Source organism: Nycticebus coucang, chromosome 4 (assembly GCF_027406575.1).
Source record: "Nycticebus coucang isolate mNycCou1 chromosome 4, mNycCou1.pri, whole genome shotgun sequence".
Lineage (NCBI taxonomy): Eukaryota > Metazoa > Chordata > Mammalia > Primates > Lorisidae > Nycticebus > Nycticebus coucang.
In genome coordinates, this window is record NC_069783.1 from 16,318,103 (window position 1) to 16,345,674 (window position 27,572).

A 27,572-nucleotide genomic window follows, 5' to 3' on the forward strand; every position below is an offset into this window, starting at 1 on the left:
GTTTTTGCCTGATAACCAATTTCATTTGTTCATTAAAAATTGATTAAAGGCTAGTCTGCATTGTGTTCTGTTTTACTATATGCTCTGATATAGTGGCAAAGAGGCCACAGCTCCCTATTTATAAGAAGCTCACAGTCTGATGGACTGGACATCTAAGGATATGATGTCTAAGACTAGAAGAAAAAGAGCACCGGCATGGGAAGTCAGACCTTGGTTTAGAGTCTGGCTCCACCACTTACTTGCTCCGTGACCATGGTTAGATTACTTAACTAACCTCTTGGAACCCTCCCTTTTCGCAGCTGCCCAGGTTCGTCCTTGGATAAACAGCCTTCATTTCTGATGGCTAAATGTCATCCATCCCATGGGACTACCTGTAATCAGCAGATCTAATAAAGCCGGATCCTTTGCAATATGCTGCTGTAATTGCAATAGCAGCTGTACAATAATAGTATCACATGTGTGCTTGACTTTAAGTGCTTTATCTAAATTACCTTTTTAATTCTTACAACAACCCCAGGAGGTAAGGTATTCTTACTATTCTTATTTTAGCACTGAGAAAACTAAAGAACAGAGGCTTATAAAACTTTTTCAAAGTCATGCGGCTAAGTAATTGAAGAGCTAAGAATCGAACCCAGGCAGCTTAACCTCAGAATTCATTCTCTCAATCACTATACTATACTGGCTCAAAATTAATTTCTTAAAAATTATTTTATTTTATTTTTTCTTTTCTTTTCTTTTTATTAATATTAAATCATAGCTATGTACATTAGTGTCAAACTGTTTATAAAACCAATGTATGGTGCCCCATGATCGCATTAATGTACACAGCTATGATTTAAAATTAATTAAAAAAATTATTTTATTTTTAATTGACAAATAATCATATATGCAATACTAACATAAGTCATACGACTAGTGGTCCTTTAGAAATTTAATTGAATACATAGGATTCATGCTTCTCCATTAATGACAATTAGGGTTATGGGGGGGGAGGAAAAGCAGAGAGAGGGAAGGAGGGCGGGGGGTGGGGCCTTGGTGTGTGCCACACCTTCTGGGGGCAAGACATGATTGCAAGAGGGACTTTACCTAACAAATGCAATCAGTGTAACCTGGCTTATTGTACCCTCAATGCATCCCCAACAATAAAAAAAAAAAAAGAAATATAATTGAAAATATTTTGATAATATTTGAAAATATTATCTCAAGAAGCTGAGTTTTTAACATTTACTAATAGTGTGACCTTTGAATTTGAAGACTGAGAATTGATTGCCCGATATTTCATGACGTTGCCATTGTTGTTGAGACCCTGCTACGTGTTGGGGGTATTGGGGGAGAAGTGTGTGGGATTATTCTTACTATTTTTAATTTTTTTAAATTAAATTATAGCTATGTATGCAATTATGGGGGTAAAATGTGCTGGTTTTATATACCATTTGAAATATTTTCACCAAACTGGTTAACATAGCCTTCATTGCATTTTTATTTATTTATTTATTTGTTTTTCATTGTTAAATCATAGCTGTGTACATTAGTGCAATCGCCTGTACCCATTCTAAGATGCACCATAGATGTGGCCCCACCCGTTACCCTCCCTCCACCAAAACCTCCCCCCTCCCTTCCCCTTCCTTGGCCCTTTCTCCATAGTCTTGTGCTATAGTTGGGTTATAGTCTTCATGTGAAAGCTATAATTTAGCTTCATAGTAGGGCTGAGTACATTGGATACTTTTTCTTCTATTCCTGAGATACTTTGCTAAGAAGAATATGTTCCAGCTCCATCCATGTAAACGTGAAAGAGGTAAAATCTCCATCTTTCTTTAAGGCTGCATAGTATTCCGTGGTATACATGTACCACAATTTGCTACTCCATTTGTGGGTCAATGGGCACTTGGGCTTCTTCCATGACTTAGAAATTATGAATTGAGCTGCAATAAAAATTCTGGTACAGATGTCTTTGTTATATTGTGACTTTTGGTCTTCTGGGTATAAACCTAGTAAAGGAATTAGTGGATCGAATGGCAAGTCTATTTTTAGGTCTCTAAGTATTCTCCAAACATCCTTCCAGAAGGAACGTATTAGTGGGCATTCCCACCAGCAGTGTAGAAGTGTGCCCTTTCCTCCACATCCATGCCAACATTTCTGGTTTTGGGATTTTGTTATGTGGGCTACTCTTACTTGGGTTAGGTGATATCTCAGAGTAGTTTTGATTTGCATTTCTCTTATAATTAAGGATGATGAGCTTTTTTTCATGTGTTTGTAGATTTTGCATCAGTCTTCTTTAGAGAAGTTTCTCTTCAAGTCCCTTGCCCACCCTGAGATGGGGTCACATATTCTTTTCTTGTTAATACGTTTGAGTTCTCTGTGAATTCTGGTTATTAGACCTTTATTGGAGGTATAACCTGCAAATATTTTCTCCCATTCTGAGGGCTGTCTGCTTGCTTTACTCATTATGTTCTTGGCTGTGCAGAAGCTTTTTAGTTTGATGAGGTCCCAGTAGTGTATTTTGATACTGCTTCAATTGCCTGGGGAGTCCTCCTCATAAAATATTCACCCAGGCCGATTCCTTCAAGAGTTTTCCCTGCACTTTCTTCAAGTATTTTTATAGTTTCATGTCTTAAGTTTAAATCTTTTATCCAGTGAGAGTCTATCTTAGTTAATGGTGAAAGGTGTGGGTCCAGTTTCAATCTTCTACAGGTTGCCAGCCAGTTTACCCAGCACCATTTGTTAAATAGGGAATCTTTTCCCCACTGAATATTTTTAATTGGCTTGTCAATGATCAAATAACGGTAAGTAGCTGGATCCATCTCTTGGTTCTCTATTATGTTCTAGACATCTACTTCTCTGCTTTTGTGCCAGTACCATGCTGTTTTGATCACTATCGATTTATAGTACAGTCTCAGGTCTGGTAGCGTGATTCCTCCTGCTTTGTTTTTATTTCAGAGTAATGTTTTGGCTATTCAAGGTTTTTTCTGATTCCATATAAAACGAAGTATTATTTTTTCAAGATCTTTAAAGTATTACAATGGAGCTTTAATAGGAATTGCATTAAAATTATATATTGCCTTGGGCAGTATGGACATTTTAACAATGTTGATTCTTCCCAGCCATGAGCATGGTATGTTTTTCCATCTGTTAACATCTTCGGCTATTTCTTTTCTTACAGTTTCATAGTTCTCTTTGTAGAGATCTTTTACATCCTTTGTTAGGTATACTCCCAAATATTTCATCTTCTTTGGCACTACTGTGAAAGAAATAGAGTCCTTGACTGTTTGTTCGGCTTGGTTATTGTTGGTATATATAAAGGCTACAGATTTATGGGTGCTGATTTTGTAGCCTGAGACATTGCTATATTCTTTGATCACTTCTAAAAGTTTTGTAGTAGAATCCCTAGTCTTTTCCAGATATACGATCATATCATCTGCGAAGAGTGAAAGTTTGATCTCTTCTGACCCTATGTGGATACCCTTGATTGCCTTTTCTTCCCTAATTGCAATGTCTAAAACTTCCATTACAATGTTAAAGAGCAATGGAGACAATGGGAAACCTTGCCTGGTTCCTGATCTAAGTGGAAATGATTTCAATTTAACTCCATTCAATACAATATTGGCTGTGGGTTTGCTGTAGATGGCCTCTATTAGTTTAAGAAATGTCCCTTCTATACCAATTTTCTTAAGTGCTCTGATCATGAAGGGATGCTGGATATTATCAAAAGCTTTTTCTGCATCAATTGAAAGAATCATATGGTCTTTATTTTTAAGTTTGTTTATGTGTTGAATTACATTTATAGATTTATGTATATTGAACCAGCCTTGAGACCCTGGGATAAATCCGACTTGGTCATGGTGTATAATTTTTTTGATGTGTTGTTGGACTCTGTTTGTTAGGATCTTATTGAGTATTTTAGCATCTATATTCATTAGTGATATTGGTCTATAATTTTCTTTTCTTGTTGGGTCTTTCCCTGGTTTGGGGATCAAGGTGATGTTTGCTTCATAGAATGTGCTGGGTAATATTCCTTCTTTTTCTATATTTTGGAAGAGGTTTAGTAGTATAGGTACTAGTTCTTTAAAGGTTTGGTAGAATTCTGACATAAAGCCATCTGGTCCTGGGCTTTTCTTTTTAGGGAGATTTTGTATAGTTGATGCTATTTCAGAACTTGATATAGGCCTGTTCAACATTTCCACTTCTTTCTGGCTAAGTCTTGGTAGGTGGCGTGCTTCCAGGTATTGGTCGATTTCTTTCAGATTTTCATATTTGTGAGAGTAGAATTTCTTGTAGTATTCGTTTAGGATTTTTTGAATCTCAGGGGTCTGTTGTTATTTCATCATTACCATTTCTGATTGATGAAATTAGAGATTTTACTCTTTTTTTTCCTGGTTAGGTTGGCCAAAGGTTTATCTATTTTATTGATCTTTTCAAAAAACCAGCTTTTGGATTTATTGATCTGTTGTATAATTCTTTTGTTTTCAATTTCATTTAATTTTGCTCTGATTTTGGTTATTTCTTTTCTTCTGCTGTGTTTGTGGTTGAAGTGTTCTTCTTTCTCCAGTTGCTTGAGATGTTCCATTAAGTTATTGACTTCCTCTCTTTCTGTTTTCTTGAGGAAGGCTTGCAGTGCTATAAATTTCCCTCTTAGGACTGCCTTTGCCGTATCCCAGAGGTTCTGGTAATTCGTGTCTTGATTGTTGTTTTGTTCCAAAAATATGGTGATTTCCTTCCTAATCTCGTCTATAACCCATGTATCCTTCAGCATAAGGTTGTTTAGCTTCCATGTTTTTGTATGGGTATGCAGGTTCCTGTTGTTATTTAGTTCAACTTTTATTCCATGATGGTCTGAGAAGATGCAAGGAATAATTTCTATTTTTTTAAATTTGCTGAGGTTAGATTTGTGGCCTAGGATGTGGTTGATTTTGGTGTATGTTCCATGGGCTGATGAGAAGAATGTGTATTCAGTTTTTTTGGGATGAAATGTTTTTTTGTAGATGTCTGTTAAGTCCAGATGTTGAATGGTTGAGTTTAAATCTAAAATTTCTTTGCTTAGCTTCTTTTTGGAGGATCTATCCAGGACTGCTAAAGGGGTGTTAAAATCTCCAACTACTATGGAAGTGGAGGAAATCGAGTTGCTCATGTCTGTTAGAGTTTCTCTTATAAATTGAGGTGCATTGTGGTTGGGTGCATAAATATTAATAATTGAGATGTCATCATATTGCGTATTACCTTTAACAAATATGAAGTATCCATCCTTATCCTTAATTATTTTGGTGGTTTAAAGCCTATTGCATCTGCGAACAGGATTGCAACCCCTGCCTTTTTCTGCTTTCCATTTGCCTGGAATATAGATAACCATCCCTTCACCTTGAGTCTATATCTGTCTTTTAATGTAAGATGCGATTCTTGGATGCAGCAGATATCTGGCTTGAGTTTTTGTACCCAGTTCGCCAACCTATGCCTCTTTAGAGGACAATTTAAACCATTCACATTAATTGAGAGTATTGATAAGCCTTTTGAGAGACTGGTGGACATTTTTAATCCTTTTGCAACTGTGGAAGTTGGAATTTGATCAAAAACTTTTGTGGTGGAGAATTATGCTGGTCTTTATGGAGGATAGGTCTAAGAATGTCCTGGAGAGCTGGTTTAGTTGTGGCAAATTTCTTCAACATGTGAATGTCGTTGAAGTATTTAATTTCTCCGTCATAAATGAAGCTCATTTTAGCTGGGTATCGGATCCTGGGTTGAAAGTTATTTTGTTTTAGGAGATTAAAAGTCGATGACCATACTCTTCTAGCTTGAAAGGTTTCAGCAGAGAGATCTGCAGTTATTCTGTAATTCTTCCCCTTGTAGGTAATGGTTTTCTTTTGTCTGGCAGCTTTCAGAATTTTCTCCTTCATATTAACTTTAGTGAAATTGATTATGATGTGTCTGGGGGATGTCTTATTTGGGTTGAGTCATGCTGGAGTTCTGAAACTGTCTGCTATCTGAATTTCAGAATCTCTTGGCATGTCTGGAAAGTTCTCCTTCATAATCTCATGGAGAAGAGACTCTGTGCCTTGTGAAGCCACTTTGTCACTTTTGGGGATCCCTATAAGATGAATATTGGTTTTCTTCAAATTATCCAAGAGCTCCCTGAGAGAGTGGTCTGTTTTTGCTCTCCATTTCTCTTCTTCTTTGAGGGTTTGGGAGCATTCAAAAGCTTTGTCTTCAATGTCAGAAATCCTTTCTTCTGCTTGCTCCATTCTGTTACTGAGGGATTCTACTGTGTTTCTCAGATCTTTGAGGGATGCAACTTCTTGTCTCAATGTGTCGAAATCTTTGGTCATTTGGTCTTTGAATCCATTGAATTCTTGAGATAACTTTTGGAATTCTAATTCGATCTTATTTGCTATCCAGATCCTGAATTCAATTTCTGACATCTCAGCTATTTGTTTGTGCATGGGGTCTTGTGCTGTTTCTGCCCCATTGATCCTTGGGGGAGTTGATCTACTCTGATTATTCATATTGCCAGAGTTTTTCTGTTGATTTCACCTCATGATTGTTTTTCACCATTGCCTCTGGCTGTCCTCAGAGTTGGGGAGGTGTCTCTCCAAGATTAGACCCCAGCGGGATCACTCTTTTGTTGCTGGATCTTTGTAGGGAGTGACCCTGTGTAGTTCCTCTGGGGCTGCTCTAGCTAGGGAGTTCTGGTTGTGGAATCAGCTCTGGTTTGTGACACACCTGGATCCAGCAACAGGGCTGCAGGTGGTGCGCATGGTTCTGGGAGTGCCAGGCGCCCAGTGACTTTGGCACAGAGAGCCCAAGGCTCTAGCAGTCTCTAGCCAGGAGAAGAGCTCTGCGCAGAGGCAGGGAGGGCTCCAAAGGGCACGCAGCTACCAGAGTCCCTTTCCAGATGAATGGGCTAGTGTGGAAACTTGGAGAACACAGGAGGGAGTATGCAGGGTTGTGTGGCTCCCGCAGTTCCTGGTCAGGGAATGTGGATGCCCGGTGGGTGCAGGTCGCTGGTCGGGGGTTGCTGCACAGCTCTTATGGAGGTCTGGGCAGCGCCAAGCCCAGGAGTTTGAGGTTGCTATGAGCTGTGATGTCACGGCACTTTACTCAAGGCAACAGCCCAAGGCTCAATGTGCCAAAACGTCTCACTCTGGCCCTAAGGATTAAGGCTGTAAGGCAGCCCAGTCCCCACCTTTAGGCTGCTCAGTCAGTAGGTTACTTTGACCCGCCCAATCCTAGCTCTGAGACCCTGAGGGCGGAGCTTGCCGGGGCAGTTCTTTCACAATGGCTCACTCAGCTCAGTGGCTCAGTCTGGGGCCCCAGACAATGCCCAAAGTTCTCCACTCTCCTGCTCAAGCTCTCCCGAAGGCAGTTCAACTGAGTGCCAAGTCCAAGAACACCGAAACAGTTCACAGGTAAGGCCTTTCCGGTTTGCAGTCTCACTGCTGCTTGTACTTATGGTTGCCAGCGTGATTACATCAATCAAACACACACAACCACTTGCCAGTTTTCCACTGTTTTTGTCCTCTTCTTGGGGTCCAGAAGTCCATTGCTGGCTCCCTGTATCCTCAAAGGGATGATTATAGGCAGATCCCACCGGCCAGAGATGCTTGGAGTCTTGTCTCCCCAGACTCGCTGTTCCCAGTTGCAGGGAAGCTGTTGCTTGGCTGCCATCTTTAATCTCTCCTCTGCATTTTCTTAGTTATTGTGTTAAGACATTTATATTCTACACTTAGTAAATTTAATATGTACCCTTGTAAAATGCACTGCAGGTGTGTTCCCACTGATTACCCTCCGTCCACCCATCCTCCACCTTCCCCTCCCTCTCCTCTTTCCCCTTCTTCTTGGCCTATAGTTGGGTTATAGCTTTCATATGAAAGCTATAAATTGGTTTCATAGTAGGCCTGTGTATATTGGATTCTTTTTATTCCATTTTTTTCTTCCATTCTTGAGATACTTTGCTAAGAAGAATATGTTCCAGCTCCATGCATGTAAACATGAAAGAGGTAAAGTCTCCATCTTTTTTAAGGGTGCATAATATTCCACGGTGTACATATACCACAATTTATTGATCCATTTATGTGTTGATGGGCACTCCGGCTTCTTCCCTGACTTAGCAATTATGAATTGGGCTGCAATATACATTCTGGCGCAAATATCTTTGTTATAAAGTGATTTTTGGTCTTCTGGATATATACCTAGTAGAGGAATTGAAGGATCAAATGGTAGATATTTTTAGATCCCTGAGTGATCTCCAAACTTCTTTCCAAAAGGAACGTATTAGTTTGCATTCCCACTAGCAGTGTAGAAGTGTTCTCTTTTCTCCACATCCACACCAACATCTCTGGTTTTGGGATTTTGTGATGTGGGCTAATCTTACTGGAGTTAGATGGTATCCCAAAGTGGTTTTAATTTGCCTTTCTTTGATGATTAAGGATAATGAGCATTTTTTCATGTCTGTAGGCCATGCGCCTGTCTTTTCCAGAGAAGTTTCTCTTCAAGTCCCTTGCCCACCCTGAGATGGGATCAGTTGTTATTTTCTTACTAATACGTTTGAGTTCTCTGTGGATTCTGGTTATTAAACCTTTGTCAGAGATATAACCTGCAAATATCTTCTCCCATTCTGTGGGCTGTCTGCTTGCGTTATTTACTGTGTTCTTGGCTGTGCAGAAGCTTTTTAGTTTGATCAGATCCCAGTAATGTATTTTTGGTGTTGCTTCAATTGCTCTGGGGGTCTTCCTCATAAAATATTCTCCCAGGCTGATTTCTTCAAGTGTTTTCCCTGTTTCATGTCTGAAGCTTAAATCTGAGGGTCTATTCCACTGAGAGTCTATCTTAGTTAATGGTGAAAGGTGTGGGTCCAGTTTCAGTCTTTTACAGGTTTCCAGCCAGTTCACCCAGCACCATCTGTTAAATAGGGAATCTTTTCTAAGAGTGGGGGATTATTGAACATGATCCTGTCAAGAACTATGAACAGTGTGAAATTTTCTCTACTTGAATGTAACAAGTTAGTCTGCCACAGATTCATGTTTGTGGTCAGAAAACATGTGATTCCTGGGTTAGAGATAAAGGGCAGTCAACTGGTTATAGCAATTGAAGTAACCAGAGTATCAGCATCTATACCTATTCCTTGAACCCCAGTTTTCATAGGGTGATGAAGAGGGGGTTCAACGAGGACATCTGAGCTGAAGGGAGCCATAGTTTTTAGAATAGGCAGTATGCATGCCTGTCCTTTCCCTTAGAGGGAAACATTACTTCTGTTATGCTGGACCATAAGCAGACCTGTCCTTTGCTCTGGAGGGAGGAGACACTATCTCTATGTTCTAAAGCTGTTTGCTCTGTTAACAGCCTTGAAAAAGCAGATCAGAATGAGGGTAGCTGATGGGTGTCTTGTTTTTCTCTCATCTTGTGAAAAAGAATTGTCTCACAACAGGTGTCTCTGTTCCCAGGAATCTAGCATTTCAATGTGGGCATGGGAATAATAGACATGAAACAGCGTAAGACTACCCAGCGGCAATCACATAATTTGGACTGACATATAAATGGGCTTCTGGAGGTAAAAGCCTCTGTGAGCTGGGTGGGTTGTAGGAGTCTCCATGGATGAAGTGAGATTTTTCTAAGTCAGAAGAAATTGGTAAGTGAAACCAACATGAACATTTTAGGTTTTTTTTTTTTTTTGAGACAGAGTCTCACTTTATCGCACTCAGTAGAATGCAGTGGCATCAGCTCCCAGCAACCTCCAACTCCTGGGCTTAAGTGATTCTCTTGCCTCAGCCTCCCAAGTAGCTGGGACTACAGGTACCCACCACAATGCCAAGCTAATTTTTTTTGTTGTTGCAGATTGGCCCGGGCTGGGTTTAAACCTGCCACCTTTGGTATATGGGGCCGGCGCCCTACCCACTGAGCCACAAGTGCCACCCCAACATTTTAGGTTTTATCGCAGCTGAGGCTATGTGGTTGAGGGCATTGGACTTTGGGTCAGACCTGGGTTCTAATCACATCTTACTTGTTTACTAATGCAGGTGGGGAACCAGGAATCTGAGGGAACCTTGAATAAATCCAAATTTTACATAATATAACCTTTCATTAAAAGGGGTGAAGCAGAGACAGATGAAGCTTTTATTGCCTCCTGTGCTGTTTAAAAAAGAATCATCTTAAAATCAGAAGGCCACAGGTCCCTTGTTTATTGATTTTTTTATTCCCTGCAGGATATGGACAATTATTACCCATAGGTGAGATGTAGAAATCAGAATTTGGTCAATATCATAGTGAAAAATGGGAAAATGTTTTCCTTATCTACACCCTTAAGACAGAATGGAGAGTTCAGAAAATGAGTTAGATTTTCTTTCAAATGAGGAAATGGTGATAGGGCCAGACCTGACTCAGAATCTGTGAATAAAGATTTCTCTGTGAATGCTGATTTCTCCTGTCTTTACCCACTGATACACACCATCTTCCTTCTCTGGAGCATTTCTATGGTTTCTGTATCAGTAAAGTGAGGTGACAAAACCCACTTGATTTAGTTATCAGGAGGGTTACATGAAATCACATATGAAGAACATGTGCTCAGTACTTTGCAAATGTGATTTCTGTTAATGCTGTGGAAACAAGCTAACAGTCCACCTCATTCCAAAAAAATTTGCAGTTGCTTAAAGACATTTAAGAGGGATTAGTTCCCTGAACACATTCTAACTTCAGCTATCAACTTCGATCAGGACTCTATAGAACAGAGATGAGGAAAACAAGGAGATAGGAATGAATTAGATGAGAAAAAGGCGGCAAGTGTGAAATAAATTGGAAGATATGCGTAGCCGTACATTTAAAAATATATATTATTGAATTACTTGTACTCTGACTTGTTTTCGGAGGGCTTTAAGTTACTTACAAAGATATACACATTTAACGTGGCAAAATTAATTACAATATATGCATTCATGCCCTGACTGCTTCCCCAAGGACTTTGTTAAACTTATAAATTTAAAATAAATAAATGCTGGGAAATTAATAGTAAAAAAAGAACAAAAATGAGTTTGCATAAGAAAAATTGAATAGAGACACGATTCTAGAGTGTGGTTTCCATGTGTGGTCAGTGGCCCTGGTATCTGTCCTATCCCTATGTGTCACGTACACAGAGACTAAGGAGGGCACACTTGGACATTGGGGAAATTTTCTGCAATAATCTGACTTTGGCTTTGCTTCTGACCAGCACTTCTTCTTCTGTGTCTGCCCTGACTCTGCCCGGGATTCCTCTTTCCAGTTCTGCTCCTGTCCTCGGGCTTACTCAGTGAACACTGTCCTTCCAGCTTGACCTCAGCAGAGGGTCTGTGATGACTTTGTCTCAGGGTCCCTCTAGAACTTTGTTCCTGGCTGCCCCAGCATGGGTGATTGGCATCCAAATCACCATGTGGACAGGTGCTGTCTTAGAGCGTGGGACACACTGCATAGCTGGGGCCCCACACCCACACAAATTATGTAGCTGGGTTGTTTCTTTGCACGAGTGTCTGTGTCACCCACTTGTCTCCCTGTCAGCGTGGAGCCCAGGCTTGCTGTCATTCACATCTGCCCTCTACCTCATCAGGCTTTGGGCTACTTTATGCACATTCAGTCATTTCAATTAGTCGTTAGCTGGCTTGTCAATCTGCTGATGGGACACTGCGTTAGCATCCTCAGGGGCAGTTATTTTATAAAGTGTTCTCAGTTTTCTATCAAATAAAATACAGTAGAACTCCTATAGCTGACCACCTCCTTACACTGACCACCTTCTTATGTTGACCTAATTTTTATAGACCAGACATGCCCCACATGTACCTATCAGTACAGCAGGCCTAGTTCCTTATGTTCACCACCTTCGTATATTGACCTGTTTGTTACATTCCCTTGGATGAGGCCAACTTACGGAGGGAGATTCTTCTGTATTTACATGCAGGAGGGATTGCTTATTAGCTACAAAACAACAACAATGATACAAGCAGTGATAACAACGATATCATCTTGAAGTTTTGAGCATGTCTGTGCTAGCCATTTTGGTATATACATTATATACATTCTCAAGAAGTGCCATTTGTAAAGAATAATTTTTAGCACCATTCTATTGAAAAAAGACTCAGGCACAGAGAGGTTAGGTAATTTTCCCCAGGTCAAATAAATAGTAGTAAGTTTAAACAGGATCAAAACCTGAATCTCCCCAACTTCAAGGGCCAGATTTCCCACACTACTATGCTTCCTGGTTCATTCTGTGGCATCTATGGTGACCAAGGGGCAGCTACCAGGAAAAACAGGGGGATCTCAATTGGGGTCCCCTGTGACAAGCTCTTCAACCTGCCAATACACTTCCCTGCCAAATAGCTATTGAGATAAGTGTTCATTCAAAGTGCAAGTTTTCAGTAATTGTTGACCATCTTCTGGGTTCCAGGCACTGTGCCAGGCAATGGGGAATAGCGGTTGCTTTCCCTTGACACTTGTTCTTTTGGCTGCCTTCAGACCTTCCATGCACCTGCCATCCCCATCCCCTTTCCTGTCATAAGACCCCCCCCCTTGCCGATTCATTGTAACTCCACGGCCCTTAAAAATACCCAAATCATTTTCATTCTCTTCCACCCCCTTCTTATCACCTTCACTCTCCTCTTCCAAGCCAAGCTCCCAGAGAATTGCCTACAATGACAGCCTTCCCCTCCTGTCTGCAGGTTCACCTGCAATGCCTGTGGTCAGGCCCCAGCCCCTCACTCTCCTGGAACTGCCCTGAGCGAAGTCACTCACTGAGCTCTTGTGTGCCCACAGCACCCTGTGCCTTTCAGTCACCTTGGACAGCATTGGTCCTTTCCTCCTTCGGAAAGTGACTCTTTGGTGTCTTTGACCCTATTCTCTGGATATCTGTAATCTTCTGCCTTGTCTTTCTGTCTTCTTAAAGGGTGTTCTCTCTACCCAGTGCTGAAACATGGGCTCTCCGAAGCTTGCCTCTGGCCCCGGCTCAGCCTTCCCTGTGGGTGGGCTCCTCTTTGAGCAGCAGCACGCGCTTCTGAGGCTGTAGCTGGTGTTGTTGTTTCTGTCCGTGCTCATTCCCCCAATCTTCAGATGGACAAAGAAATATCCCAAGGAACACTCCCAGGATGTCTCACAAGTCCTGAGCTGGACCCGTCATCTTCCTGAGGTGATCCGGCTGTCCTGTCTGCTTCCTGGGATGCCAATATCTGCTCTGTCACTGCAGTCAGAGGCCTGGAGGTCACTTCCCAAGTCAGGACCTTCCTTCCTTCCTTTCCTATTTCTCATGTCTTATGCTAATTAGTGGGAACACAAAAGTAAGCCACAAACAAAGACCGACCCTAATTAAGGAACTGTAAAAGTAAATGGGACATTTTTATTTATGCTGAATGTTTATATGAGGATGAGCAATAAGAATTCTTCCCATCGGAAGTGAGATTCAAACTGGAAAAGCTGAGTTACCTAGTTAAAGGGTAGAGAAGGAAAGCATTCTCAGCAGGGGATGGCATGTGCTCGGCCCTGGGGATAGGGAGCTGGAGCCTGAAGGATCTGAGACAGGCCAGAGCAGCTGCTCCGGGAAGTTCTGGGGCCTGAGTGAGGCTGGGAGGTGGCCAGGCAGACGGTGCCAGGCCTGGGCTCAGGAGAGGGGCTCTGCTCCACGTTCTACAGGAACACGGGCAGTTGTTCAAGGGTTTTAAGCAGAGGGCTGATGTGATCAGATTTTAATTTGTCTTCAAGCATGGAGAATGGTGAAAAGAGGCTAGTAGGGAGGTGACTGCCGTGTATAGGCAGAGCTGCCAAGAACAGGACTGTAGGTCACTTTATAAAAAGTCTATCAATTTGGGCTGCGTCTGTGGCTCAAAAGAGTAGGGCTCTGGCCCCATATGCTGGAGGTGGTAGGTTCAAACCCAGCTCCGGCCAAAAATTGCAAAAAAAAAAAGTATATCAAATTGTCTTGAAATAACTGAATTTGCCTCTCTAAGGGGAGTCATCTGATAGTTCAGAACTGACATTCAGTTATGTGCGTCCTGCTTCTTCCCCAGCAAAAGGGACCTTATTAAATAATTTAACTTGAGTCTTTGCTGCTGTGTGCGGCTGTTTCTCTAGTTTCTCCTCCATTGGTGCTGTGGCATGAGTCAGTTGGATGGCATGAGCCAAGTGGCTGAGGTCACCTGTCAGCAGCCCCTTCTCCACCATGACTGTATGGAACGAATCAGTCGCCTCCCTCCAGGCAGCCAAGGAGGTGCCCAGACAGCACCAGTGCCCTGTGGAGTGGTGGTGCTCCCATCCCACTTTGACTTTGGCAGACCTCTGCACGACACAGCTGTCCTGCAGCTGCTGAAGCTGTGATACCGGTGGCCCACCGATGTCACATGCAGCTTGGGTTCAATGAGGCCACTTATAATTTACAACTGGAGCAGCGTATGCATGCATGCATAATGTGTGTCTTTTTACTCATTAAACTTTAGAGCTGCAATGTGAAATGGAGCTGGAATCTGAATGTGAAACACATCTTGCATTTTCCCTGTGGCTTTCCCTTTCTCCCATTGATACAGGAGTTACATGGATACAGTAAGAGCTGTAAATATTTGTTGAATGAATGTGCAATCTATTTGCCAACATTCTACATAGCCTCACCTTGCAAGAAAAAAGAGCCCCAAGTAGGTAACCCATGGACACAGGACGTGCTGGGGGAAAGCCTTCTCTCACGGAAGGATTTGGAGGAGATGGCTTGGGTGCATGGGTGAGGGAAGAGACTCAGAGAACATGTAGCAGTGAGGACACCAGGTGGGAGTGAGATGTGGAATAGCTTCTTTCTGTTACCAAATTTGGGGGATATAGTAAAAAACATTTAAAGAAATCTTGCCTTGTACCCTAAGGAAATAATTTCTCTCAAGTGCCTACCAACATTCTGCATTGTTCTTCAAGGACTTTGTGCTCAGCTTGGGTCTTTGTTACATGAATCCAGAGGCAGAGGCATGCCTCCAGGAAACCCAGACATTCTGGTTTACAAAGAAACGAAAGTGTCTGGACTGTCTCACTGCTCCGGGTTTCTGGTGGGGTCTTGGAGTTGACACTAAGTTTATTATCGCAGACGACAGGTGGACAGGTGGAGCCATCCGTGGGGCAGCTTTAAACAAATATGTACATGGACTCATTCTGAGCTCTCAAAATATCACTGGCTGTGAGAACTGGAAGGTGACTTGGAGATCATTTAACATTTTACAGATGAGGAAATGGAGACTCAAAAAGGGATATCGTGAAACCTCTCAAGGAAAAGCAAGAATCTGGACTTTGGACAAAGCTCTCTGCCTTTCGTGTTTCTTTTTTTCCCAGTTTTCCCACTTCCTTAGGTTTAATAGCTTTCATGGAGTTGAATAAAAAACTCCTGCATCTGTTAAAGATTTTTTTGGTTACAGACAACAAATATTGCTTCTAACTAACTTGAGCAAAAATTTGTGAGGAGGATTTGTCAGAGAACACTGGGCACACTCCTAGATCCAAGGAAGAGCAGGACACTGCCAGGATGGGACATTTGCAAACGGGGAAAAGGGCTCTCACCAGGCACAGAATCTGCTGACTCCAATCTGCTGACTCCAGCCTCTAAAACTGTGAGAAATAGATTTCTGCAATTGGCCACGTGAAAGGACCACTCTCTGGTCCCATGTGTGGTTTACACTGCACCCCAGTGATGATAAAAGAGTTAAAGAACTCAATGCTGGGGAGTGCGGAGAGGGGCGAGGAGAGGTAAGGGTGTGCTCCTACTTAATGAGCGTGATGTTAGGGAGTTTGGCACACTTCTTGGGAGCAGGACACATGAAAAAATGCAAACATTGTAACCTATTTTTTTGACCCTCGAATTAACCTGAAACAATAAAACAAAACAAAATCAACTGAAATTACATATTTTATAAAATCAATGAATGTCAAAATTATTTTTTAGAAAGTAAAATATAGGTAAACTATGACTTGAGGAATGTTTGCTTAGTACATATATAAATTATGATTGAATATAAATACCAAAAGAGATGAGGCCTTTGTTAGACCCAAAAGTTTTAAATTATAGCATGAAGACAAAATTATAGCGCAAGACTTTCAGATGGCTTTTGCATAATGATGTTGTGTTAATCTAATACTTTCCAGTGAAAGTTAAAATAATATTAATTCATGACATCATATAAATAAAAAAAAATAGAACTCAGTGCTTCAGCCTTTGTCTGAGTGGCTGAGGGACTAGAAAGTTCTGAGACCTGAGTTACGGCCATTCCTTGCTCACTCAGCAGGGCCACAGTGCACACAGAGGGATGACGTTGATTGCTCTATGGGTACGCTGCTCAGCGTGGGCAGCATGTGGGATGGAGTGTGCCATGCGTCTACACCTGCCCCATCAGCCGTGCAGAGGGACAGTGTCTCAGCAGGATTCTCTCTGGCCACTGAGCAGGAGAGTTGGGAGGCAACGTTGAGTGGAGCCCTTCCCTCTGCACCTTGGGGGCTACCCCTCTGCTGTGACTCCTCTGAATGTTTTTATCTTTCATTTTTTTGGTGACACATAGTAGATGTACATTTTTTGAAGCACATGTGATATTTTGAGACATTCATATATTGTACAAAAGTCAAACCTCACCGAACTTTTACACCTGCCTCACAGCTTGTCTGTCTCCACCATCCCTGTTCAATATGCAGTGCTTATACCGCCATGTTCTTTCCATCTTCCCAGCCATGTTGGGTTTTAAAAATTAAAACTAAAAATCAAATTAAAAAAATCAACTGTGGTAAAATATAGATAAGCATACAATTTACTATCTTAATCATTTTGAAGTGTTTTGAGATTAGTAGTGTTGGCCAAATCCTCACTTCATTATTGTCCCCAGGTTCTTGGAAACTGTGACTTTAAGTAAAACCATGTTTAATGAAATCAATTTCTTTTCTCATCGCTGTTATAATTTTGACACAAACAACATTAGTCTAATACCTGCTGTATTTTGTTGTGCTTAAAGTCCTGGTTTCCAAGAACCTGTCAGTGATGTTAAGCAAGAGCTTATGGTATCACATTATTGTGCGACCCACTTCCAGAATTCTTTCCATCCACCAAAGTTCTAAATCCATTAAATCCCTACCCACTCCCCCTTTCTCCAACCCCTGACAGCTACTGTTCTACTGTTCTATTCTTCCCTCTATGATTCTGGCTGCTCTAAGTACTCATATTAATGGAATAACATGGTATTTACCTTTTTCTGACTGGCTTCTTTTACTTAGCATGACGTTTTCAGGTTTATGTATGTGTCATATCACATGTCAGTAACATCTTCAGGTTTATGCGTGTGTTGTATCATGTGTGAGGATCTCCTTCTCTTCTAAGGCTCAGTAATATTCCCTGACATAGATCTACCACATTTTGTTTATTCACTTATCTATCAGTGGACCCTGGATGGCTTCCATTTTCTGGCAATCACGAATCATGTTGCTGTGAACAGGGATGTGCCCACCAACCACAACATTTTTGCAATAAAGTCCCATCTTCTGGCCACCCCCCTGCCTTTCTCCCAACTACAAAGCAACAATGTGGCAGATTTCCCAGCTCTCTGCTGAGACACTCTCCCTCCAGAGGGGCCAGAGAAATTTCTTTTCTGCAGGGACATTCCACATTGTTTCATCTGGACTGCTTAGCCCTTCTCTTCCAATTCCCTACATTTCTTTGGCGGGGAGTCTTTGTGAATCTTTTCACAAAAGTTTTGCTTCTGAGCTCCTCCTCCATTGTTTACTGCTGGGGGGGGTGAGGTGCACACCTGTACAAAGAGCAGAAATGCTAACCCGGGAGCCTCTAGGGACGGGCGGTGGGGGGGGGGGGAGAGCAGAAGAGAAGGTCCACACCGTAGAGGAGGGACCAGTGGCTTCTGGGCAGCAGAGTCAAGGTGGTTGGCAGAAGTCTAAGACTTTGCTGCTTTAGCTCTCCAGGATTGGAAAAACATGACCAAATGTTGGAATCAGCAGGCTCAGGAATGTGACCAAATGAGCAGCCAGAAAGAAGGGACTAGAATAGAGGATGGTGTTGGTGTGGGACCTGCCTACAGGAGAGGGAGGTTGGGAGGGAACAATTTCTAGAGAGATTTCTAGGAAGTTTTTTGAAAGCTGAGATGTGTAAAGACCCCTGTACTCATCACCCCTCTTAAAGACCTACATTTTTCTTGAAGGCTACTATGGGCCAATTTATGTTTCCTTTGACTGTGACTACATGAGGAGACTGGGTCATGTCATTTATTGAAGTTAAATGGGGATTCTTCAGTCACCTGTCTTAGGTCAAAATTTCCTTAGTTTGAGTGTTGCTGCTTTGTTTCCTGTTTTCACTCTTAGAGTTAAAAGAAGCTTGTGATTTTTATATCTAAAATGTCATCCTTTTTAGGATCCAGGAAAAGTGAAAGCTTTATAAAAAAAAAAAACAAATAAGATAAGGCAGTTTGTTCTTTGTATGGGAATTCAAGCTTTAAAAGGGGAAAAAACATTTCCATGAGTAATACTTTGCTGAAATAATTTGAAGTGTGATTTCACCCAGCTTTTCTTATACTATACACATTAATATTTCTTCTAATTATAAAATACAATATTTTCTATGTTATATCCTTATAAGCATTTAGCTTGAGAAACATTTCCTTACTCTTGGCCTGGTAGTTGAGATCACGTAAACTGAATGCTATTAAAGGAAAATTGTTCTTATTGACGGAGAAACCTGAGGGAAGGATTTAGATGAACCCTGGAGTTTCCACAGCTTGCTGCGTGCTTTCCTTCTGCTTCTACACCACAGATTCTCTCTGCGCAATGCTTTCTTCAGAAGAGTCACAAGGCATTTTCTCTGCTCTTTTGAAAAAGCTATCTGTGGATCAAACTTTAGAATTACCTCATCTGGATTTTGTCATGAATTCCAATTAATATGTCCTTTGAAGTAGAAGAGATTCCCTTCACTAGCTTCCTGGCTTCCCTATCTAGACATGGTTTTGAACTATTTGTTTGATTTTAGGGCTGACTGGTCACAGGAAATGTTGTTTCCATTAAAGCAAGTAATTTCAAGCTTGTAACATTTAATAATTACTAAAGTTTTCCAGGTAGAAAAATCTCCCTAGGATAAGACTATTAGATTAGGAGAAGGAAGCGTCAGAAAAGCTGACATCTCTAAAGCTATGCATTTGTGGGAGTCAGGCCACCATAGGAAAGTGTATTACATAGGATATAAACGCTTTCTCATCTGGTGTTTTAGATTGGACATAAGTCCCATCTTTCTACTTGAGAGTAATATATTTTTAGTTATAGTTAGTAACCTTGCAGGAAACTTGTGACTACTTTCTTTTCTATTAATGCCCAATAATTTATGGATTTTATCCTTACATCTGGTAGACTGATAAAGGGGGTAAACTTTCCTTTCATTATGGTGTTAATTTCCTGACCTCATACTAGTACTGACTGCTTTATTTAGACAATTGTCAGCCCCTCATTAGTCACCTATCAGATCTTACCTTGATTTCTTCCTTCTGCTGTTGTCAAATCAGTAAAGTAAGAATTTCTTTCTGTTGGAGATTGGACTGAAAGTCAAATTTTATTGAACAATATAGCCATTGTCGTTTTGGCTTCTCTGTGAAAGTTTTTTTTTTTTCCCCTAATTCTTTTAATGGCAAAGACCAGGTATTTTTCCTCATTTCTTTTGGGGTCACCCATTCGCAGGCTGTCCTGGGGCTCATGCATCTTCTTTTCAGTCACAGGAGTGTGCAGTGAGTGAGGGCAGGAGGAGTCTGTGGTGATTTGACCGTGTTCCCTGTATTTCATGTGTTGGAAACAATCCCCCAATTCGTATGTTGATGATACTGGGAGGTGAGGGTCTTTGGAAGGTAATTAGATTAGATAAGGACATCAGATGTTCTGTTGCCCTCTCACCGGTGATGATGTCCTTTGCCATTTTACGATGTGGTAAGAAGGCCCTCAGCAGATGTGAACCTTCTACCCTGGACATTCCAGCCTCCAGAACTGTAAAAAATAGAATTCTTCTCTTGTAAGTAAACCAGTCTGTGGTATTCTGTCATATGACAGAACATGAACTAGGGCAAAGACCTTCCTGAGCTTTTTGCAGGAATAGACAGGAGAGAAGCAGAGTTCCTTTTCTTCTTGGGATCATTAGTTGTAAGGATAGTGAAGGCTGAAAGTTCTGGTTGCCACCATGTGGGAAAGCTGAGAATGAGGCCAAGACAGGGAAAAGCAAAGCTCAGAGATGGAGAAGACATTTTCTCAATGACTTCAGTGAACCCATTCGTCTTTACACACCCAAGTCCGCTTTATTCCACAGAGTTTTAGCTACAAGGGCTGATACATTCCATCTTTTGCATACACTAGCTTGGGTTGGGTTTCCGCCATTTGTAATTACAATTTTCCTACTAATATAACTGCTAGTCATTTTATCCTTGGAAAGTTTTTTTTTTTTTCATGGTTCAACTGCCTACATAATTTACCTCTGTCTTCTTGGACACCTAGTTCAGAGGTGTAGACAATGAAATACTCACCTTACATGTAGGAGGAGTAGGCAAGTGATTTTCAGAGACATAAGAAAGTTTCCTTCTGAAATTGTCAGACAAAATACGGAATTCCTAGTTAAATTTGAATTTTAGGTAATAAAACATCATTTAGTATAAGTATGACCCAAGTAATATATAGGATATACTTATAACCAAAAAAATTCTTATTAATCTGAAATTCAAATTTCAATGTCCTGTATAGTATCGGTTCAACTTAGTCTCACCAAATAGTCATATTTTAAGTATACACTCAGAATAATATTATGAGGTTCCTAAATTTAGGACATTATCCTACCTTAGTATTTTTTGATACATCAGGTCTAAAATTCAGATTTAACTGACTTTTCTGTATTTTTATTTGTTGAAACAGATAACTTTATCCCCCATCTTCCCCAGTTATTTTCTTGATCCAGGTGATACAGCACCTAAATTCTAGTCTCTAAGAATCATCTTGTTTTACCTGCTCCGTGGTCAAAGAAGAAATGTGTAGATTCAAGCCTCTTGAGAGGGTGCCCCTCCCTTTCGGAGGTGAGTATTTGCAGGGGACAGGCACTACAGTTAAAGAAGGGCGGTTTGAGAGGGGAGTCGACTCAGTAGAATCTACATTTACTGAGGGTCTCTTGCTTGTCAGTCACTGGGGAGAAGCTCTGTGTCTATTGACTCAATAATCATCCTGATAGTCCTGTCTGATAGATAGATTTTCCTCTATGCCCATTTGCAAAATAAGAAAACCAAGACTCAGAGAAGTGAGGTAATTTGACCAAAAATGCATAGTACCAGGTTCATCTGACTCCAAGCTTGTGTTCTTTCTTCAGATTCAGTTTCCCAGGGGCAGACAGCCCCTTGTATCTGTTATCAGATGGGGTCTTCCCAGGACACAGAAACAGAGAGCCTGCAGAGGGACAGTGGCTGCCTGTGTCTGTAGCCTTTGGACCAGAGAAATGCGACCTTTCCTCTCTGCCCAAATGCAGATGGATGTGTGGGTACTTTGACCAAATTTGTCTTTTATGCCTTTCCTTGAGATAGCAATTAAAGCAAAGCAGATGGCCCTCAAACATATAAAAAATGTTCAAAATCACTCATAATGAGAGAAATGGAAATCTGAGCATCACAAGATAAATTCTCACCTACCAGATTAACAAAGATTAAAAGTCTAACAACATGTCCTGTTAGAGAGTTGGTGGGGGCAACAGGCATATCACACAATTACTAGTGGGAAGGCAAACTGGTACCACTCATCTGGGGGGAGCTTGGCAATACCTTGTAGACTGTCTGCATACTGACCTTCTGTTCCCACAGTCACACTTCCAGGAATCCACCCTGCAGACACACCTCCGCAACAGGAAAATGCAAGAGCGCCCGTGTCTTCATCATAGCCCTGTTGCCATTATGCAATATTGGTCCATACAGTTTAGTTGACAGCACCGTCCCAATGATAATTTGCTGGGTTTGTAAGTTTAATATGGTTATGTAAGGTGACCACATTGAGGCAAACTGAGAAAAAGGTGTTATTTTATATGATTTCACATTTTTGCTATAAGTTTAAAATTATGTTAAAATAAAAAGTTAAAACAAGAAAACAGATGATAGTGATGACAAAACAGAGTTCTCGTCCCCTGATGTGGGGCATGAAGTCAGAGCCAGACCAGTAGGGAGTGGCCATAGCTGCCCAAGTCCCTCCTGCTGGGGTCTAGTGTGTCCTGGAGAAGGGGCAGGGCTACCCAGGCACTGGGGTGTTGGGTTGGGGGCAGGTGTCAGCCATGGGAAAAGTGGGTGGTAAGGCACAGTCATCAGCCACGTGTCCACAGAGACATCAGGGAGCCCTACATTCCTGCAGGGGAAATTGTCCAGTGTTAAACGGAGTCTGTCCCTGGAAACAGTTCTATTACTTTAAAGTCTCTTCTCATGTATGTGAGAGATTTCCTGTCCTTTCTCAAGTCACTGGTTATTTGTATTGTATGTTCAGATCCCTTGAACTATGCGACCCCGCCCCCCGTGGCATTTTCAGTTCTGCAGACAAGTAAGAGCTATAAAATGTTTAAGAGGAGGAATCAGCTCTCTCCCCCAAGCAACTTGCTCAAAATTGCATTGCTCTTGTTTCTAAAAGATTGTAAACTTGACAAATGAATCAGAGTGTCCTTAGTCACGGTGACTTAGGTGTCTCCTACAGTTTTATCTTTTCTAATTTACGCTTTATGGGAAAACACAGATTAGCTGTTTTTATTGGCCACTCTGAGTTATTTTGCCAGGGCTTGGTTTTGGGCTTCAGCAATACCTTACCCAAATATTAAACTCTGAATCCTGTGGCGGTAGAATGGATTAGCGCGTGCTGGGGGAATGTTTTAACCATTTAGTGTTCCCAAAGCTGTAGGCAGCTTCTTGGGCTCAGCTCAGAGGCAGGGTGGCTCCAGTCAGTGTCCCTCCTTGCACAAGTGGGGGTGCCTCCCCCGGGGACTTCTAGCTTGAGCTGGACACCATGGCAAGGCCAATAGCTCATTTAATCACCTGAGCAGCCCAGTCAAGAATCAGAGGGTGAAGTGCATTTCCCAAGGTCACAAGGTTATTAAATGGTGGGGCTGGGGTTTGAGTCTGCCTGGCCCCCATCCGGAGCTCTTTAGACTATGCACACTACCTACAGAGGAAGATCAAGTCTGCAGACTGCGCCTCTTTGCTGGGGCCTACCCGTGCTTAGGCATGAAAAGAATAGGCATCTTCAGTCAGCGTGTGCACCTCATCTCTTGTGAAAACTGGAGGCTTGTTCAGTCGTTCCCTCTCGAGCTTTGGGATGGTTTCCCGTCCTTAGACATCATTTTGAAAGAAGTCTCTTGGGCCGGCTCTCAGCAGCTTGGTCTGCGCAAGAGATCTTTGCATTGTTCAGGAACTAAAGATGTCCCAGAAGGGAGCCTCACAGCAAACCAGCCCTCCCTCCTTCCCAACTTAGAACCCCATGACTCATGCACACCAGAGTGAGAAATGCCAGGTCCTTGCCTCCCTTCTTTTCAAGGGAAGGTTCCATTTGTGTTTTGAAAAGATCACAGGTTTCAAATCGCACCAGAGTGTGAATTTGGTTTCACTGCTGCATTTCTGTGGATAAAGTAATTTACTTTTACTTCTTCATATCTCAGTTTTTCTTGAAATGAAGTGGGGATGGCAATACCTTATCATGAAGATTTAATGACAACATAGAAAAAGCGCCCTAGCACATAGTAACCATAGAAAAAGTGGGCTTTATTATTTTGACAAATGCTGCTAATTCTCAGTGTAGCGTTTTTCCCAGATATTCCCTCCATGGGGTTCAGTCCAATTCTACCAAGAAGAACAAAGTTGCAAAGTGTTGCCTCGTAGAATCAGTTTTATTTCTAGAGGACAGAAACTCTGCCAAGGAGGAAAATGGAAGCTATCCCAGGCTTTTGTGCAGGTTTTATTTGTGTGCGAAAGTGAGCAAGTCTTCTTTGTTGTGAAGATGAATTTCATTCTAATGGTGCCAGTGAATCTTTTAAAATTTCATAATTACCATCCTTAGCGTGCTCCAAACTAAAAGACAACAAAAGAATTAGGTGCCCAGTTTAGGTTGGGTTTGGAGATGGATGTGCTTTTGAAAATGAGTCATCCAAGTCCATGGAGAACTGAAGATGAGTTTTATTGAGGAGTCCGTGGCACCGGCCTGGCCCTGCCCGGCCAGTGGTAGAGGAGATGGCAAGAAGGTGTAAGTCAGGCCCAAGGGGCACTGCACTTGAGTCCTTGGGCACCCTCGTAGCTCTGCCATTTGTTACCTAGACACGCAAATGTGTGGAGCACTTTACAATCTACCAAGAAGTTTATACATTTATCCCATCTTATGTAACTCTCTTAAGCATCCTTGAAGATAGGTATGACCAAGGTTATTATGTGATCTTGTAGATAAGGAAACTGAGGTTCAGGAAGGTTACAGTTTACCCAAAACACACAGCTCATATATGGCAGAGCCTGGACTTAAATTCCTATCACCCAACTCTAATTCTCTTCCCACTGTATGTACCTGCCTATCATGGTACAGAATAATGGTCCAAGTTTGAATTAATTATTATTATTATTATTTTTGAGACAGAGTCTCAAGCTGTTGCCCTGGGTAGAGTGCCATGGCGTCACAGCTCACAGCAACCTCAAATTCCTGGGCTCAAGTGATTCTCCTGCCTCAGCCTCCCAAGCAGCTGGGACTACATGTGCCTGCCACAATGCCTGGCTAATTTTTTTTGTTGCAGCTGTCATTGTTGTTTTCTGTAGCCGTCTATGTTGTTTTAGCTGGCCAGGCAGGTTTGAACCTGCCAGCCTTGTCGGTGTATGTGGCTGGTGCTCTACCCACTGAACTATGGGTGCTGCCTGAATTAATGCTGTTTTTCTTATTTTTTTTAAGGCAGCTATGTAATAATGGGTAAATAACAGAAACATTAGCTTTTGTTGTCTGGGGCTTTTTCATGATGATGACTGTCTTATTCTGAGGGATTCAACCTCCACTATCACAGACAACGGAAGTCTCGTGGGGTGGGCCAGAGCCTTCTGCACTTCCTCCTCCTCCTCCTCACCCCTCTCCCGCCTTGGCCGTTCATTTTCTTCTTTTTCTGTGTGGAATCAGACAGAACAATCATGGAGTGTAAGTTGGGACAGAAGAAGAAAAAATGGTCCAGATGATGTAGGGTAGGAGCAGCTGAGAGGGAGGCTCCTGCCTTCTGGGACATCTTTAGTTCCTGAACAATGCAGAGATCTCTTGCCAATATTCAAAGCAGCCTGCCTGGTGTTTTTTGAATTCTGCAGCATACAGACTATTTTTAAAGAAAAAAATATTCCTGAGACCTCCAGGACACTTAAATTACTTTTATTTTAGTGTTACTTAAATACATAAAAACATCAAAATTGTCATCAATTCCTTATGCTTAATAGTTCTTATGCAATTTTATTAGAATGAGATTTTTTCTTTATATAGGTTTTATCTTTTATTATGACATTCATTTTTCTACATGAAGATACAGATAAAAATTATACCAACTCCACAAAACTACTCTGTATTCAACAACCACCGACCTATTCCATGGAACAAGAAGCCTTTAAAGTCATTTTTATTTATTATAGGATTGCCTTAAAAGATGATATTCAAAACACAACTTTTTTTGCACAAAATTTAAGCATTGTTAACAAAAGTGGTGATGACACTTTGCAACTCAGTGGCAACCTCCCTCTTCAGTGGTTCTCGGTCACCCAGAGAGCCTGATTCCAGACACTCCATCCATGGTGGTCTCTTAGACTAAGCTCCATCTGTGCCCAAGCTTGCCTTTAATATCTGATGATCTTCAAAATGAATGAAAGAATATTTTATTCTTAGCACTCTGGGAGGCTGACGCAGGTAGATGCCTGAGCTCAGGAGTTCAAGACAAGCCTGAGCAAGAGCCAGACCCTGTCTCTAAAAGATAGCTGGGCAATTTGGGGGGCACCTGCAGTCCATGCAGTCCAGCTACTCAGGAGGCTGAGACAAGAGAATAGCTTTGATGTCATGGCACTCTACCAGGGGCAACTGAGTGAGACTCTATCTCAAAAAAAAAAAAAAAAAGAATATTCTACATCATTTGCCTGCAAATTTCAGTGTCCTCATGTGGCGTGGAATTATGAGTATGTACTAACAAAAGTTCAGTAATGTTTGGGCACAGTTACTCAAACAGAGAAAAAATGGTGGGAGAATTTAGTTATCACATGGCACAGGGAGATAGTGGCATCCTATTGATTTTGGGGCATATTTGTTCTAATGTCACTGAGAGAGGCTGTGACCAATGAATGATAAGGGAGAAAAGATCAATCTATAAATTCCTGTGTTTGTTGCTTGGAATGACAGAAATCATATGCCATACCTTCTTCTTCTGGTTAACTCCTATTCATCCTTCAAAACCCAGCTCAGGTGTCAACAACTCCAGGGAAATTTTCCCAGCTGCTTTTTCATGGTCACTCTCTTGCAGCCACTTTCTGCTTCACTTATCATACTTCTTTGATCACTTTTCTTCTTCAATACCTTGACCTTGCTGTCACCTGAATGCTGGCCCTAATGGGTAGGTCACTCCTTCTGTCCTTGTATTTCTCACACCACCACTAAAATAAATCTCAACTGTAATAGGCTTCCTTAAACATTTGGATAACGAGAACATCATATCGAGACTAGATGTTAACTATCACTACTTCCCTCAACCAACAGGAAAAGGAAACAGCTAGCTTCTTCACATGGGTGCACCCCATACATCCTCTATGTCACAGAGAAGGCTCTCTTCCCAGCACTTTGGAGTATAAGTCTCTGCTACTTTTAAGGAAACCACCATTTGCTGCTCATAGAAGTTGACTCTGCCCAAGCCCCTGTGTTTTAGAGCCTCTCTTACACAGGCCATCCACAAGGCAACGGGATTTGCATTTCCACTTATGGTTGTGTGAGTGGGGAAAAGGCCTTGGCTGACTAAGTCTGCTTTTAGGTCTCTCCGTGTGCCAGGCGAAGGTCTGAGCCTGCTCTTCTTGTGGTCTGCCAGCTGCCTGAGGACACTCACAGGCACACATCCATATTTGGATGCAAATACACACACCTCCCCTGAGGATGTGTCAAAATGCTTGCAGGCAGTTTTGACTAATTCTAGGTCAAGGATGAAAACTGTTTTCCTAAAGGTGAAATAATTGCAATTTTTTCTTTTCCCATCCTTCTACTTTCAAGTCCAGCCATGGGAAGCTCTCTGTGCCTAAGGCGGGGCCCCATTGCTGTGCCTGTCTACAAAAATAAACAAAATAGAGAAACTTTGAATTGGCATTTGACCCTGGGTGAGCTAAAGCATTCCCTGGTCCACAGTTAAGCATAGGGACTTTGTGTGAGACTTTTTTCTTTTTACACTAGCCTATTACTCTCCAGAGAATGTCAGAGCCCAGGAAGCGGTCACCAGTTTTTACACAAGTTCGTATTTTCATAGTCCAGCACATTTCTGGCACACAAAGGTGTGTTTACAGACTGGCTGATTGAACGTACTAAAAATATGAGTTTTCCTGCAACTAAGGGAAATTTAGAGA